At 39.0% G+C, this 19,021-nt stretch overlaps 1 long non-coding RNA gene across 1 annotated transcript in view; it reads left to right on the forward strand.

Annotated features, from left to right (window-relative positions):
- Nucleotides 1-8,556, forward strand: part of LOC131090621 (uncharacterized) — a 48,204-nt gene extending 39,648 nt beyond the window's left edge. Inside the window, exon 3 of the long non-coding RNA XR_009115329.1 lies at nucleotides 8,091-8,556. This is a non-coding gene — a long non-coding RNA (uncharacterized LOC131090621). The remainder of the gene's footprint in view (nucleotides 1-8,090) is intronic.
- The last annotated feature ends 10,465 nt before the right edge of the window (nucleotides 8,557-19,021 follow it).

Consider the following 19,021-nt stretch of genomic DNA (forward strand, 5'->3'; position numbering starts at 1 on the left):
TATAGCTCAGATTCCTTTCCAGCAGTATCATGTGTACATCACTGTGGGGATTTTGTACAGTCTCATCACTGACTCTGCTCCTGCTGGCACATAATCCCTTCTCAGAGGAGTTTTCAGAATTCCCACCCTTAACTCATCTTTCCATGCATTCAACAGGCAAGGGAGGTCTTCTTTTGACACTATTTTAGTATTGTTTAGGTTCTGTAGGAATGGGTAGAAAAGTGTGCTAGTTCTCCAAAGTGATATGTTACACTCTGCTGCAGTCTGGTAGGGGAACCCTGGCATGACACATATCAGGTATATGCCCAGCTACACAACTTTGAGAGTGCTGCTTTGCTGTCATGGTCCCAGGGGCACCGCCAGTGTTGACAATCTCTACCCAGCTCTCTGGGAGTGTTCTCACCCTGTCCATGGCTCAGAACCCTATTCCAACCCTCTAGGCCCATCAGTCCCTGAAGACGTGGTGCTGCAACAATGCCAGTTTTCATCTCCCCACTGCCTTGCTCGGCCACAGGTTCCATTGACAGCGGCCCAGCCATGGGCTGACATCCCAGTCCATCCCCAGGGAGGTGACCCATGGTCTGGATTCTTGGCTGAACCTGACTGCAGCCTCTGGATCTGTCCCTCTCCTCTGCTGGAGGACTGTGGGGTTGGGGCCTTGCAGTCAGGCTGGGAGAGCCTCCAAATTAGCAACAAGCATTTAACTTTCTGCACTGAGTACAGGCTCAGCACCTTCATGTGATGCATCATCTGGTGTTTGCCTTCTTTATTTCTCTTCTCTTTTAATCAAAATGCTCACCAGCAAAGAAAGGTTTAACATTTATGAGTCACCAGCTTGTTAAGGCTTAAGTTGTTTGGAGTGGGCTCATTTCTCTTTATTGTTCTCTTCTTGAGACACTTAATGCAGCTCACAACATATTAGGGTATGGTTTTGGAAAAGTTAAACCACCAACTAAACTGGAGTTCTTCTTATGGGCAGGATGAGAAGGCTAAAAACACCCTGGTGCATTTGTTACCTTCTTGGCAGTAACATCAAAATGGAATTTGACCCATAGAGACAATTTTCCTGCATTTGCAGTAGCAATAATATCCTTTTAGTAAATCAATAATGAAAATATATGCTACTTATGCATGAGTTATCTCCATGGAGGCATTTGTCACGTTAGTCTTTACATGAAGATGTCTTAGAAATGTAGTCCATATCAATAATTTATCCATCACTATATGAGCCAGGCCATCAGGCCATTTTATTCCAACACATTACTGCATTATCAAAATACTCTATGGAAGCTGTCCTTGTTGACAATGCCATCCCCTGGCCTCCTTGTTGTATCAAGGCTTATCAGCACAGCATTTCCAAGAAGTATATTTTGACCCTAGTGCAGAACAGGGCTTCATTGCAGACAGAACTTCTCATAAGGAGTCCCTAAAGTGTCTCTGTGTGTCAGATAAAATGGTTGAACAAAGGAGTTCGTATGGGATGAATAAAGACACTACTTGAATTTTAGACATTTAAGAAGCTTTCACAGCATGATGAAGAGTAGCTGTACTGGTGTTTGTGGGTATGTATGCCTCATGTTACCAAAAGATGCCAAAATCAGTAGATATCAATATTGATTGATACATAAAAGTATTGAAATCAGCATTGAAACCAGTAAGTATGGATGTCTAACAATTCCAATTAATATGGATAGGCGTCAATATCTATTGATATCTATCCCTATCAGTACCTATCATTGGTAGATATCAAAATTGATAGGGGTTGATTGTCTGTTGATGACTATTGATATCAAAATATATTAATTGATATCAAAATATATTGATATTGGTAGGCAGTGATGCTAATTCATATCAAAATCAATACCAAAAATTATAGATATTAGACAGTTATGCTTATCAATACAGGTAGGTATTGATGAAAAATATTGTCAGTAATGGCTGGCACAGGTGACTATCAACAGCTATTGATATTGATAAGTAATGATAGATAGCCATACCTATTGATACTGCTACCTGTTGATAGATATCCAAATACATGGATACTAATACTCATGCATTGTTTGCAATACCAGAAGGTATCAATGAGTACCAGTGACTATAAATATAAATAGATATTGTTACTACTGATATAGATACACTTCAATTGCTCACTGTTTTGAACCTTTTTGATAAACATTATCAAAGGGTATTGCTCTTGATATTTAATAGTGCACATTGAGACCCAGATCAATATCCAAAACAATAGACATAGATACCCATCTCTATAGATAGATATCAAATTGAATAGGTGCGGATATCTATCAACAGGTATGGATATTTGGACATATAAATTTGTATCAATACCCACTCACATCAGTACCCACCAATAGGTATCCCAGCCAATAGGTTGAGACCTATCATATTGCTCTAAAAAGGGATCTGTGTTGGTAGGTATCGATGCCAATTGACAAAAAAATGTACCAATGCTTAATAAGAGGTATTAATATTACCAGTGGCTAGTGATAGGTATTAATATCATAGATATAAATATTGATAGATATGAGTGTCCATTAATATTGTTATTGTTATGTATCGAGGTCTTAACATAACCAATAGGTTTTGATGTTAACTGGTATCAATACCTATCAACAGATATTCAAATCCATAGGCAGTACTAGTTTTCAAGTCAATAGGCATTCATGCCTATTGGTATCAATATGCAGCTCAAAAAGGATCAGTACCTATCAAGATCTGTTTGTATAAATAGATACCAACATCTATGTATACACATTGGTAGTGATACCTATTGTCAGCTCTTAATATACAGGTACATATGCCTATTTATATCTATCAATCTATCTATCTATAAATACATATATAAACACATATCAATATAGATATCAATATTGGTAGGTATAGGTACAAACCACTGTATAATTACATTGATATATAGATGTGTATAAATGCGTATAAGACAGAGAAAACAGTACTTCCTCTCAATTGCTTTAGTTAGAGTTGACATTGGGGAAAGAAGGAGGGGATTCCTCTTTGCTATAACCAACATATGAGTTGCATAAAAAAGCTGTGTGTGGCCTCCAAGCAAGTTTAAAACATATTACTTTGTTTCAGCTTTTGTGGCATTAAATTCCTGATAGTATATCTTGCACTTCACATCTGTGGGAAAAATCATAAGCATTTATGTTTTTGAGAGCCATCTTGGATTGTGGGAAGGAAACACAAAATCAAGGACAAAAGACCAAGATTTCCTTGTCCTTCCTCAAAAATATTATAGAATGGGGACTCCATTGTCAAATGCTAAATCATTCTATATGACAAAGTCAAATTCAATCAAGAATTTCCAAGGTATCTAGGTTCTAGAAAATATTTTCATTTTGTAGTTGCAGGAGACAAGTAAGTTGACCAATATCATGTTGACCAGTTCACCAAAGCCAGGCGATTTCTAATTTTATAAAACAAACTAATGGCTAAAATGTAAAGAATTTCTCTCACCCTGATATCTCGAGGAAATCAAATAGATCTGCAAGCACATGACACTCACATATATTAACTTTAAAAATAGACCTGAGAAACTTGTTGTTTTGACATAAGTCTGGGGGTGGGAGGGGAGTGGAGGGTGTGGAGTGAAGGGGGGGAAAGTGATCTAGATAATTGTGTATGTATAAAAGGCCAAATCCTTAGGCCATAAACCAGGCACACACCCAATGATGTCAATGTGTTTGGCTTACAGGGGAAATAAAGCAACATTTTATTACATGCTAAGTGAGAATCTTTGCTTGACCAGAATGAGGGAAAAGTGCAAACAGGTGCTGGCTCAGCAGGAATGGAAACTCAAGAATAATAGCAGCTTTTCCTCAGGCTCATAAGCATCCTGAAAGACTACATTTCTGTCAGTACCTTAATAAAGAATTATCTACTACCCAATCCACCTATGTCTGGGTTTGAGTCTATCTGCAGAAGCTTTTGATTGTGAAGCTGCTTAACATTATTTCTCCATCCCTGCCCTTGCTTGTGCACAAGCTTTTGCAAAAGCAACCCCCTTCAGTCAAGGAAGCTGGGGCCCCACTCTCCTTCAGCTTGTGGGGAAAGAAAGGAGTCATTATTGACACATGCAAGTGATTTGAGAAGAGACTGTCTACCCCAATAGAAAAAGACTTAGTTGTCTGGTGAATCAGGAAATGTCAGACTTTCTGAAAGGTTAATGGGAGGCTTTAGAAACACATTAAATCTAATCTTACAGCATGAATGTTGATGACTTTATGTTGAGATCCTAGAAATAAGAAAGGGCAAGAAAGAATATTTTAGGTGAAAGTAAGTTTTGACTGAGGAGCCAGGAGAGAGCTTTATTGCAACATATTGCTGAATTTCTCCTTCCATATAGGGCTGGCAATCTGCCTGGTACCATAGGCTAAAAAAAGATATAATATGAGACCATTTGAATTGAAAGCAAAGTTTTTTATACTTGCTGAAGTTTAATTAAATGAATGACCTGGTCAGCTCTAGAAGGGAACAAAATTGATTTCTTTCAGAGTTATGTAAATGGGTTGCATAAAACTTCAGTTACTGCAGGAACTGGTAGGGACTATATAGTGCTGTTAGCATAACCTTCCCAGTTCAGTCAGAATCATCTGTGCCTCTTCTGGTTTAGCTGAAGAATCATTGAATATGGAATTCATAAATAAGCACACTTTGCATGCTGTCTTTCCTCCTGCATCTTACAATCTCATATGCATTAACAGAAGTAGCAGCATAGGACATGGGGGAACAAACAATGGATGTTGTTAGTTGGGTTTCATTTCATAATTCACACAGTTTTGTACCCGTAGCTTTTAAGGCAATATTTTCTGCGGCATCTTCAGGTTTGAATCTCACTTTTAGGTCATTAGTCTTTTGTTTGTGACTTTCTTTCATTGCTCGGCTGCTTTGGGGAGATTTGCCTTTGGTAGTCGTTAGCAGGTTTTTACAACGTGGGCACAATTGGTTAATCCCATAATAGAAACCTGCTGTGCAGAGAGTGCTATTTTTACTGTACATACGTATCTCATAGCACAAGGCAGTTTTAGAAGGCGATACAGCTGCCATTAAATCCATACATCTCAAGGAGGGCCATGAATAGCTGCTCCTTGTGTAAGGACGTGTCCTGCGGTTCTATTATCCCAGCTCAGGCACTGAGTAACACTTTTCTTTAGCAAATCAATATCCTTACCTCTCCTTTTTTGAGTCTTTTTGCTTCTTTCACTACCTCCATTGTTCCTGGAAAGAAATAGTGCTTGTGTCTCTGCTGACCTATGGGCCCATGTGCCAAACTGAAATGCCAGCGGGAGCATTGTGGGGCTCCCATCTTTCCAGGGAAGCCAGGGTGCCAGGAGAAGAGATAAGGTGCAGGGCAGAGGTCCATGCTGCTGCAAAGCTGGTGTCTGAACAACCTCCAGGTTAAAAGTAGCCACTGTGAATTAGGGGTTTTACTGCAGTCAGAGTGAGCAGCCAAACACCCTGGATGAGTCCGGACATTATGGCCAAGCCTCACACGGCGCAGGTTGCCCGGCAGGATGGCTGTGCTGCAGCCTCTCTTCACAGCCCAGAAATAGATGTGTCCTGCTTTTCCCTCATCCCTTTCCAGTAGCTTCTTCCTGTTTGTTCCTCCTGTAGTCTTGGGGCACTTTGGGAACATACTGTGTTCACAAGTGTGCGTGAAGCGTGTGGGGTGGGGGGGCAACAACACGTGCTCCGCAGGTTGCTCATTTGGTGCAAAGTGTGTCCATGTAGCTCTGCCAAATGCAAGGGTTTCTACTTCACATTTTCAGAGCCAGTCAGATCTTAGTGCCACTGAAATGCTAGGGTTTTGCTCCTACTGTTCTTCTCCCAACACAACATAATTGCAATCAGATTAAACAAAACATGAGAAAACATGCTTGTGGACTAGATTTATAAATGTCTGGTCTGTTCCCACATCAGTTTGATGAATGCCAGGCTTTAGTCCATATGTTACTTTTAAGATTAAAGAGGGGAAAACATACAGCAGTGGTCTTCAGCAAGAGCTACATTTGTTAATATATCCTGAAAAATGCACTTGTTTTAGAGACGGGACATCTATATCAAAGCATAATCTCTCAGCAGCAAATATCCAAGTATCATTCACCTACAAAAACCTTGGCACATCTGTGCATTTATCAAGTCTTAAAAAAATCCTTAAGGAGGCTGTCATGTTTGTCATGAATTATCCCAACCTGCATGCACCTCAACCTGAACCCTCTGGGAGAAGGCTAAGGCGACTGCTGCTGATTTATGGAGGCAGACAGCTTGGAGTCCCTGCCAGGGAGTAAGTAAATTGTGGTGACTGTGTGATAAAAGGGATAAAGCACAGTCATTTTCAAATGCTCATTCATGCAATTCTTCTAGAAGAGATCTGCAGAAAGTAATGAGGAGGTTTATATTCACTCCTACTGACCTACACTTCTATTGGAAAAAGTTCCAAGGTTTCTAAGTATATGAAGACTGAAAACACCTTCAATTCCATCTGGGTCATGGGGATGTATCCAGATTTTTCCATGTTAGTGCCACAAGGAAGACCAGAAGGTTTCTGTATACACACACACACACACACACACACACATATGCAGGAGTCACTTTGTTAGGATTAAAAACTAGAAACCAGGAAAATTTAAATGAACACAGAATTAGTGGCAAGGACTGAAAATTGATTTCTCTTTTGAAGAGATGTCCCTGATGTTCTCCCTGGGTGCTCTACCCTTTGGTGTTGGGTTGCTGCTCCTAGGTATGGTAAGGCAGCAAATTTAATAATTAATTAATATTTAATGCAATATTAATACAAAATTACCACCCAGCTGTATCCACTGGGACCACTACCAATTCTGTTTCATGCATTACTGACTCAATGTATGTCAGTATATTTTATTCAGTGTTCAGTATTCTCTGTAGTAACATTATTTCTTCTTTTGAGTCAGGGTCATGGGATCATATTCAAAACTATCTACAGAAGAGATTGTAATTAAATTCAGAGATTGGATCCAATGTGTTCTATGTCCACTAACTAATGCCACCACCTCCCCCCTCCAAGTATATACATGTAAATATATTTATGCAGGTATGCCTCATGTGCCTCTCCAGAGTTATATATGTGTGTTTGCTTGTGCATGGCAATCACTGAACATGCAGTAAACCTTCTTTGGTAATTATAAGTCAGAGTTCACTATGATATCTATGATCATAAAATCTCCACTCAGTAGATAAGTTAATGAAAATGTTATAATAATGTCAACTTTCCAAAGATAGGCTGAGAAACTAGAAAAGTAGATGATGGTGAGCATGAAGATTCTCAGTTACACTGAGGACTCCATAGGCCCAATTTAAACCCCATTATTTTGTCATAAAATCATAGCTTTTGTAAGGCTCTTTTAAAATTGGATTCTTTAAAAACAATAATTATACAATAAAAACTGAGGAAGTTTTCAACACTAGAATTATGTCTGCATTTTTTATATTGATGTATGTGGGGATTTTCCCAGATAGAAATGTGTTTGCCAGCTGAGTTGTCTCAAATCTCTCCATGTGTAATCAAAGGCCTTGAAATACTTTTTCAAGTAGTTGGAGGATGGAAAATATAATCATTTAAAAATATAAAAGTCAGTTAGAAAACAGACCCGGGTCTGTTCCTGCACTCTGAGCTAAGCCACCGTCACTTTTTTCTCCATAGATTTCAAATCCTGTTTCCAAACTGTCCTATCATTTAGACATTATTTACAAGTTAAGGTCCATTCAGACAGTATCCCTACTCTAACTCTTAGAGTCATAAAGGAAGATGAGATGACAGTATTTCACAGTGGATCAAGTTGGCTTTTTAATGTCATCAATGAATTTTGATTTAGCCTCCCCTAACACTAAAACAAAGCTTTAGTTTCATTTTGGAGGGATGCGGAGATACTCAGTAGGGTGGTGATGTGTGAGCAGATTTTCCCTCCCCGTTTTATTCTGTTATTACTTTCCAGTATCTCCAGGCTGCACAATATTCCTTGAAAGCAAACAGTTTATGCAAAGCAGCTGTCTAACGAAGTTACTTTTACTTTCCCTTGCAGGGTGGCCTATTGAACATGATTAACTTGACTCTGATGGAAAGGAAAAAATAACCTGGAAACATCTGGCAAATTGTAAAGCAGTGCCTAACATTTTTTCCCTGTAGGATTTAATTCAGAAACATACTTAATGGATCCCCATTTACCTAAAGCACTAAAGGTTTTGATGCAGGGGTTTGGGGGATTTGGGTTTGGTTTCTCTCACCCCACTAGCTGTAGCTCTGTAATGTTTCATCTCATACTCCTGAATCCATTAGAAAAAATGTGCAATTACAAGGTGGGCATGGTGCTGTGTTGAAAAGGTGTTTACTGTTCCAGACTGGTTTGTTGTGCTTTGTATGCACATTTGAGTCTTGAAATATGTGAAAATTAATTTCCTGTGTTCCATGTGGCTAAAATGACAGTTGAAATGTAATTTAGGGACTCACACAAATAGAAATTTGAAAATGATTTTTAAGAATTAAAGCAATGTTGGTAAAATTTTTAGAGGATTTTATTTAATTCACCAGGTAATAAAAAATTGTGAAATGTCATGTGTAGAAAGGCATTCTTGTTTTCCTGGGGTTTTTTTTAAATTTTGAAATATTGTTAAAAAAACAGAGAGGAAAAAGCATTGTGTCCATTTTATATGTGTATTTTTTATTCAGAGATTTTGTCACATAATCCGTGGAAAAAATGCACTCCACAGAATTAAGTATTTTATATTCACTGTCTCTTACATATAATTTCTCAAGCAGTGTTATTTTGTTGAAAAAGAACAGAGAAAATGGGAGGAATGAATAACCACTGCAAACAAGTATCATCTTTGTCTTCTTTCTGGAGACTTCTTCAAAATTCCATACAGGACCATAAAAAAAGTTTTCAAAAAGTAAATTAAAATTCTTTCACAATTGTGTGAAAGACACATGATTTGATCAGTGGTCAAAATTTAACTCCCCTAAATTATATTGATCTGATGTGAAACATTTTTGTTCTGGCTTATCTAACTTGTAAATTTTAGACTTTGGAAAAAAGGCTTCATATCCAAAATTTTAAATTTTGAAATGAAAGCTCACTGTGATCTGAATATCTAGTAACAAAACAGCTGACATTAACTAAATTTCATGTGATGATACAATATTTGTTTTAATTTTAGCAAGCAGAAAAATAAGCCCACATGTGTATTTCATTGGCAAAAATTTGTGAAAACAAAGTTTTCAGATCTAATTCCATCAACAGTCCCTGAAAAACCAGAAATGTGTCACCTTATGGATTGCTATGACCTACACAGGTCATACAGGCAACAGGTTTTTGAGGTATGTTTCTTCTTCTGCACCAACAGGTTAAAGGTAGCACCCACAGACACGTCCATGGATTTGTGGCCCTTATGATATGCACCAACCCCTCTTCTGCAGCTGGAGTGTTACAATTGCCTGATTTCGTATTTTAAGCACAAGGCTTTACTAGAATCTACAAAAAAGTACCTCTGCATGTCTAGTGGCTTATCTCCAGAGCCTTCATTTGTTTGCTTCTGAATGTCTTGGAGGACTAAAGGGTATGTGACCATTTCTTTAACAACATGTGCCACGACTCCAATTTGCAGTGCTCTGAGCCATTCGCAGCAAGTCCATTTCAACTCTCTCCATTTTCAGACATTGCATGAATTATTAGCAAGATTACAGGGACATGATCTCCAGATGCACTCTGTGCTTGCTCACACTCTGTACAGAACAGAAGCAATAAAATGAGCAGCACAGGATATTGGTGAATTTGTGACAGCTTCTGATGAGGCATCAGACTGAAGTGAAGGTTGAACTGACAGTGCAGAGTCTCTTCCATCATTTAGCCTGAAGTGTCTGAATGACTTTCCCTCAGCCTCTAACCCAACAAAACTGTTGATTTCAAACAACATTTCTCCCTTTCTGATCTCACTTTTCATCTTGATTGAAGTAACAAGTAGGACTTTCCAGATCAAGGATCCTAATTGTAGCATTTCTTCCCTAAGGGTATCTCTAATACTGATTTCATGGCAGCATTGAATGAGAGGCCTTTCTGTCCATATCTGTGACTTCTCTCTCTTTAACCCCTTGTTTGCATCCTTTTCTTCATTTTGCTTAGGATTTTTGTTCACTTAGGATTTTTGCTTCATTAGTTTATTTGTTCCTTTTTTTTTTCTCTCTCTATTTTACAAGGAATCCAAACATTTGTAATGGCAGATGCTTTTTGGAGAATTTACATAAGCTGAGCAAATGCTCCACATGCTATCATCTGCTCTTGAGTTCTCTGAATTTTATCTGTCCTTCAAGCAGTAAACTGCTCACCACCTTCTTAGAGATAAAAATGTGATCCTTCCTATATTTGTCAACCTGTGTCCATTATTATTTAAAATGTTATAGGTATCTAGGCAAAGAAATAATGGAAAGCATGAATTACATCTGAGAAAAGCTGTATGGGGAATTTCTGACATGATATGTTAGATAAGAGTCCATTTTGAAATATTCAGGTCAAGTGACTGATGACTGCTAGGGATGTAGCTGGAATGGAAGCATTTTAAGCCACAGACTCTCTGCTGTTCAAGCACTGACATCCAGCTTGGCTCTACACAGAAGGTCCTAGCCTCAAGCAACAGATACCCTTGAATTAGGCCAAAAGGGTCTACACAATTCATATCAAATTACCAAGGCTCTCTCACAGTATAGATCAGAAATGACTTTTACATTTAGCCGTTTGTTTATATGTTTGTCTAGTGTAAAAAAATGGAGACCACAGCCAGCAGCCAGCAGTGGCCATGAGAATGGAGGTGTGGTAAAATTCTGTATGAAGGAATACTTCTGTCCTGGCTGAGGTCCACTCAGTTTTAGGAAGGAGGCAAATGCAGTCCAGCGCCTGTGTCTACATTGCACTAAGAGTAGAGATCATGTGCAGCATCACTGTAACACCACCACATGAACCCTAGAAGCACCTCCTTGATTTCCCAGAGGCATAACCCAAACCTAGGGATGCACCTTTGCCTTCCTGAGGTGTAACTACAGATTTCAGCCCTTCTTGCATGAACTATGTGGTGCTGAGTATGCTCACATTTGTTCTAGAAATAGATGCAAAACCATAAAATAATTATTTTTGGGCTTTAAAATACAAAAATAAAATAATTTTTTTAAGAATAAATTTTAATGTTTGCAGCACTGAGTTGATTGTCTTTTTAAACCCTCTGCTTATTTGAAAACTCTACTAGTGTGCAAAGGGTAAGCAACACTTCTTTCCCAATATTTTCCCTGTCTCAAATGGCATGGCAATTTAGACAATAAAATGCATAGCACATGATTAATGAAGCTGTGCACTGAGGACAGGACATCTGTGGGATCACAAAGAGTTGCTTTCTGTACATGTTACTGCATGTTCAAGAAAATGCACAAATTGATAATTTGCTAAATTAATTGACTTTCTCTGTGTAATGTTAATGTAACCTTCAGTTTGAAAAGTGCACAGATTTGCTAGCAAGGAAAACAGGCAGGTAGTCAAATCCCTAGAGGATTACTTAGGTTTGCAGTTCACCACTTTGTCCTTTACCAAGGATATTAATATTTCTCAGGAGTTCTTAAATGAAACTAATCTTGAAAAAAAAAAAAAAATTTAAACTGAGTATAATACAGAAAATATCTAGCATAAGTGTCACAGCAATAATGATATCTGTTCTGTAAGGAGATACACAGAAATTGGGAACAGTCCAGACAAGAGTGTCTTCTCTGATCCAGCCACTGAACAGCACAGAAAAAAGTTAGAATCAGTCTCAATTCAGTGATTCCTAAAGAAATTTTAAATTTATTTTTGCTAGTATCTCTGAGCCATTGAACTAGAAAAGTTGTAGTAGGCCTGAGCATACCTGGCTGAATTTTGACCCTTAGCACTTACTGAAGAGGGAGTGGAGGACCTGCCCTAAAAGAAGGGTAAAGAACTTTTTACATGAAATATAGGTCAAGTGACATTAGGCTGACAAGTTGCCATGACTTCTGAGGTGCTACTCTTTTTACACCAAAGGGAATGAATTGCTTTGCAGGGTGAGAAGAGAAGGATCTCTCCAATGAAGGAAAACACAGAGGCTATTATTCCAAATGGAGACAGAAAGGAAGGTAGTGCACCTGACCAGTGACTAACCTGACTTAGTTCTGTCTTCCAAAGCTCTAAAGGGTCAGAACTCTTCCCTTGTCACCACATCTAAATCAAAGCTTTAAGTTAGTGCATAGAAGTTAGGGCCTAAGGCCACATTAAATAGGAAAATGTTCTCTTCTGTTTGAATCAGAGAGAGAAATTATGGTGTTTAGCAGTTCCAGTGACTGCTCATATTTGATAACTGAGACTCTGGTTTTATGTATATATATGTATGTATGTATGTATGTATGTATGTATTTATATTCAAACAGGAGTGCATTTTTAATAAATTTCTGGGAAAAAGGAAATAACAGAGCTGGGTGGCTTGGTATAGACTGCACAAGATTTCAACCTTTTTTTACTTGAGCTATCAGGATGGAGTCAGAATTACAGCATGGGACTCAGGCTTGTTTGGCTCTGAGTACCTTAGAGCACTTCTGTTGCTGCATAATGATGGCTACCTAACTCTCTTTTTCACTCATTTGATCAGCTCACATAATTGCACTTTAATGTTTTAGTTATTATAACTAATTAATGTAGCAGTAGAAGTTAGGAGAATGAGGATTATTATCTGTTGCTTTTAAAGGATGATACATTCTAGATACTTACCAGGGGAGGAATCAATGAAAAACAATTTTCCTTGCAGTAGATGCAATCCTTTTCTTGCATGCACCCAAAATGCAAAGATTAACCCCTGCTTCAATCCATCAGTGCCACAGGCTCTCTCTGTGAAACCAGTTACGGGTGCAGAGAATTTCCAGTGGGCAGAATCTATTAATTTTGTATTTGCCTAGTAAAAAAAGTGTAAAATAAAGTGTGGCATCTTCTGGTTTACAGCCCTGAATGGGCTCCATTTGGGAGGAATTTCTTCAAAACATGACCAAGTCTGGGTTTTAATGGATGTCATCAACACACTTGATCTTTTCATACATGGTAGATGCATGAAAATGTTACAAGGCTTGGAGAACTGATGAAAAAAACTTTCAAGCTTCATTCCATTTCAGCAAGGTCTAACTTCAGGGTATGTAGTCAGTGTCATATTTGACCTTGACACTTCATCTCTGCAACCATTGCAGGCCTGCAGATCACAATCCTATACAGAGCCATAGAAAGTCATCAGAAAATACATCTGATTTCCCTAAGAATATTTAGTGAGTTCTTACACTGTGTAGTGAAACATATGTATGATATACACAAAATCTGGAAACAGCTACAGTGGGAGAATCATGAGGCCACACTGGTACAATGCACACTGAAGAAAAAAAGGTATGTTACCTAATGAAAATGTGCACCTCACATAAAACCAGCAGGATATACGGAAATATTTATAAAGCCACCACATATTTGGTGTATTATATTCTGGAATTCATTGTGTACCCAATTTGAAATGTCTTTGTCAAAACAGTTCCATATACAAGGAATACAATGCAATATATCTGGCTTCCTTTACCGTGAGATGAAGCTTTTACGTGGTGGAGCTGTAATATTCAGCTGTCAATTATAAATCCAAATCTCTCTTCCACTTTTCCTTTTGTACTGAGACATTGCAAGTTACTTGAAAACTTTACACAGTACTTCTGTTTTCCATCTAAGTCTGTTGGTAATACTTTAAGAACTAAAATTTACTGTAAATAAAAGCAAATCAGAGGTAATTATTTGCTACTGTTGCACACTTATGAAAACATTTCCTTCATCTCTGAAAGTGTTTCATAAGTTTCAATACAATGAAGACAAAGACAGAACTTTCATTATAAACCAGAGCCAAGTAAATGAAACTAAAGAAATAAAAATCCCAAAAGGTCAGCAGTTTTTAAAATAACTGGGGTAATTTGACAGTGAAACTAAGTTATGAAGAAGGTTGGTGGCTAAATTGTGTCCAAATTAGGTCCTTCTAAATTGCCTCCTGGTGGGTAGCTAGGGTCAATAACCACTTCTGAACATCTTGGTCAAACATCTTGTGGGCAAATCAGAAAAGACTAGGACAAAACTGCAATTGTCCATGACTCAACTAACATAATGAGAAATGACTGAAGTTAGTGCATCACACATTTTACTGATGTTGAAACAGTTTCCCAAATTGTTTTGGAAAGGGTAAACACATTTTTCAAAGTGATTTGATAACAGCTTCTGCACTAGCAATGGAATGATGGCAATTGCAGAAAAGAAAGGAAAGAAAGAAACAGCCAAAAAACCAAAACAAAACAAAACTTCTCTGAAAGACAAACATTTATTGAAAATCTATCAAGGCATCAATTAATGGAGACCTAATTCATTACCAAAGATAGAATTCAAATAGAATGTTAGAATGTGTATGTTCAGATACTATGTGATAGAATTCTAGAATTCCTGTATCCCTTTTATTTTTCTCCTATAAAAATTAATTAATTTTATAAAGATTTTTAGATATGCTGAGGAGCTGTCTCTTTTATCACTTAAACAAGGACTTCATATTATGCGTGTTTTTATCTACAAAAGAGCCACTTCTCTTTTTATTCAGTGAGATAACTAAGGAGTTTTTTTTTTGCATAAATTAGAAAGAGGATTCTTTTCAGTTAGGTATAATGTGGTGGCTAAGAGCTATTTAAACATTTTGTCTTGGTTTGATATGCTTTCATTGTTAACTAGCACAATCAGGTTTTTTAGTGAATTGAATGGAAGAGAAAAGGAAAATCTTCATTGCTTGTCAGGAAAGCTGAACAGCAAGCATTATTGTCAAAAGAAAAAGCACTTTCGGTAAGATTTGTTTGTGCTTGGTAGAAAAAGTACATTTCAGAGACAGGCATAAAATGAACCTTGTTTCTCAGGGCTTTTCTTTGAGATGAGCACAAGATTTGGGGCAACTGGGTAAAGTGCAGAAAAGTTGGAATGGGCTTGAGCTCAAATAAGAATGACAGACCATGGATGACATAAGTAAGATGAGTGATACAGCACAATTTAGTGGAAGCCAGTAAACTTCCAGATGTAATGAGTGCATTTAAGTATGTCATATTCTGCAGAATACAATGCAGAGAGTTCAGGGAAATATTAATATTTCAGTGCACATCTTTTTATATGAAATATACATCTTGTGTATGCAAAGTACATTTTCAGGAACTCGCAGAATTTTAAGACTAAGATATAACTGTCTCAGCATTAAGCTTGAATATTTCATTACATCATAAATATAATATGTTTCAGTATATAATGGACGACAGATAACTAAATATTTGATTTTGTGCCAGTCATAGCAAGCCTTCACATGAAGAGCTGTTTTCATCATTGTGACCCAATTGCAAGTACCATGAAAAAATTCTACAATAATGTCAAGATTCAGTAAGAGGTATTCTTATATTTTGGATTTTCAAGATCCTTTTCCACTGAGTAGCTTTCCAGCCTCTCTTCCCCCAGACTAACACCTTTTGGGGTTGTCGTGACCCCAGTGCAGGACGTGGCACTTGGCCTTGTTGAACCTCCCACAATTGGCCTCAGTCCATTGATTCAGTCTGTCCACATTCCTTCCTCCATCAGTTTAACACCCCTGTTCAGTTTGGTGCTGTCTCTGAACTGAGGGTGACTTTGATCCCCTCATCCAGGCCATCAATGAAGATATTAAATAGGACTGGCTTCGGTACTGAGCCTTGGGAAACTTGTGACCAGCCATCAGCTGGATTTAATTCCAGCCATCAGTTGGATTTAACTCCATTCCCCACTACTCTCTGGGCCTGGACATCCAACCATTTTTCCACACAGTAAAGAGTATACCCATCCACACCATAGAAAGAAAGTTTCTCCAGGACAACACTGTGGGAGAAAATGTCAAAAGCTTTACTGAATTCTAGGTAGACAATATCCATAGTCTTTTTCTCACCTTCTAAGCCATAGAAGGAGATCAAGTCACAGAAGAAGATTAGGTGAGTGTTGTGGTTTAACCCCAGCCAGCAGCCAAGCCCCACACAGCTGCTCACTCACTCCCACCAGAGGGATAAGGTAGAGAAAGGGAAGGGTAAACTAGTGGGTTGAGAAAAGGACAGTTTAACAGGAAAAGCAAAAGCCTTGCACCGCAGAAAAGGAAACTGAAGAATTCATTCACTCCTTCCCATGGGCAGGCAGGTGTTCAGCCATCCCCAGGAGAGCAGGGCCCTATCACGTGTAATGGTTACTTGGGTTGACAAATGCCATCACTCCAAGTGTCCTCCCTTTCCTCCTTCTTCCTCCCACTTTACATACTGAGCGTGATGTCACGTGGTCTGGAGCACCATTTTGGTTAGTTGGGGTCACCTCTCCTGGCTGTGTCTCCTCCCAGCTTCCCAAGCACCCCCATGTTCCTTGCCAGCCTGGCAGTACGGAAAGCAGAAAAGGCCTTTGCTCTTTGTAAGCCCTGCACAGCAATAACAAAAATATCTCTACGTTATCAACAAACTTATAAAAAAATTTGTTCAGCACAAATCCAAAACACAACATCATACCAGCCACAGTGAAGAAAATTACCCTTACCCCAGCCAAAACCAGCACATCTGGCCAAGCAGAACCTGCTTCTCATAAAGCAATGCTGGCTGGGCCTGATGCATTGGTTGTTGTGTAAGTGCTGTGTGGTGGCACTCAAGATGACATGCTCTGCGACCTTCCCTGGCATCAAGGTCAGGCTGACAGGGCTATAGATCCCTGGATCCTCCTCAGGGCCCTTCCTCTAGGTCTGCTGATAAATGATGGAAAGGGGCTCAGTGAGCACTTCTGCCAGCTCCCTCAGTACCCTGGGGTGAATCCCATCTGGCTGCATAGACTTGAATATGTCTAAGTGAAGCAGCAGATCACTGAGTGTTTACCATTGGATTTGGGGGCTTCTTTCTGCTCCCTCTTCTGTCTTCCAGCTCAGGGGACTGGTTACCTAGAGAACAACTAGTCTTTATATTAGTCTGAGGCAAAGAAGGCATTCAGTGCCTCGGCCTTTTTCTCATCCCTATGTTTTTCTCTCTATCCAATAAAGGATGAAGATCCTCCTTTGCCCTCCTTTTGTTGCTGAGGTATTTATAGAAACATATTTTATAGACTTTATGACAGTAGTGAGAATAATTTCTAGTTGGGCTTTGGACCTTTGAATTTTCTCCTATCATAACCTTACAACAACCTTGTAGTCCTCCTGAGTGGCCTTCCTCTTCTTCCAAAAGTTGTAATCTTTTCTTTTTTCTCCTGAGTTCCAAACAAAGCTCTCTGTTCAGTAAGGCTGGTCTTTTCCCCCTCTGGCTCAGCTTTTGGCCTATGGGGACAGCCTGCTCCTGTGCCCTTAGGATTTCCTTCTTGAAGAATGTTCAGACTTCCTGGACTCCTTTGCCCTGCAAGACTGCCTCACAGGGCACTCTCTGAACCAGTCTCCTAAACAGACCAAAGTCTGCCTTTTGGACATCAAAGCAGAATGGATTTTTTAACCTTTATCCATGAACAGATCCACAGGCTCTAGCCTGGACTGGCACCTCACTCCTCTGCAAGAAGAGAGAAACACAGGCTCTGCTCCCTGGGACATGGGTCAGTGCTGTCACAAAAAAGGATGAGCACTAGTTTCTCTCTCATCCACATTTGGGCAGCTGACTGTGGCCTGAAATGATGAGGTCAGGTTAAACAAGCAGAGCTAGCAGAGGCTTAGCACAATTTCCCAAAGAACTATATATTTATTTGTATCTGAGTATGAATACACAAGGCTAACTTTAGTTCCTGTTTTTGAAATTGTTAGTCCTAATCTACATAGACCATTATTTATTCCCTGCCCTGCCCCCTCCACTCCCTCCCATTTTTTAACAGATGGAAATTTCATTTACCAGAGCTAGTTTTTTCCAGGTGGAATGCCTCCAAACTATAAAAGTGAATTTCTCGTAATCATTCATGGGCAGAATTAAAACCAGGACTTTAAATGAACTAGATTTTGCTGTCAGAAAATTCCTGTTAGGGGCATTTAGCTTTTTTGTTGTTGTTATTCAGAAAACTCAGCAGGAAAAGAATGGAGAAACAGTGGCCCCACTCCATCTTTGCTCCTTTTGCATAAGAAATTAGTCCTTAATTATAGCACAGGGCAGAGATTACATCTCCAAAAGTTCAGCTACCCATTCTAATAATTTTCAAGCCAAAATAATGTTCAGAAAAAAGTTGCTTAGGCACAGCCCTTTAATTCATTCTGCCAAGTACAAACACCTGCAGAGTCACCAGAAGATTACTCCTAATGCAAATAATTCAGCCCGTGGCATGGAGTACATCATAGAGATTTAGTTACCACTGTTCTCTGGTAGGGAAGCCAGAGCTCTGTGGCCAGAAATATCACACAGATGGGCCTGTTTGAAAATCCGCTGCATCCTGGGCTTTCAAACCTTAAAAACAGATGAAGTGATTCCAGCGTGACCCCTGCTGTGATATAATGGATCCTGTCTGTGCGTGCAGTGTTTGTCATGATTTACCTCTTGCAATTCCTGGCTTTGAAACAGACAGCAATTCTGAAAATGAATTACTATTGATTAGACATCCTGCACTATTGAGTTCTAGGCAATTTTATGAATTTATTTATTTGAATAAAAGCTTTTAATGACCCCACTAATTTCAAATGGCTCTAGCAAAACAGCAATTCTGCTTTCCTTTTTTCCTGTTTGCCAATGGTAGATACATAGTTTAAGGCCCTGTTTATGCCAGCTATGACTTGTCACCTTCACACAGACAGAACTGCCTGATCAAAATGACAGTGTGGGTTTCAGGGGAAACGGGAGAGATCCTCTCCCGAGAACACAGTCTGCGCTCAGAGCGCAGGGGGAGCTCTTGCCCTTCTGTGGCAGGTGGAAGGGGGGTCGAGCCCC

This window comes from Melospiza georgiana, chromosome 1, assembly GCF_028018845.1.
Source record: "Melospiza georgiana isolate bMelGeo1 chromosome 1, bMelGeo1.pri, whole genome shotgun sequence".
NCBI lineage: Eukaryota > Metazoa > Chordata > Aves > Passeriformes > Passerellidae > Melospiza > Melospiza georgiana.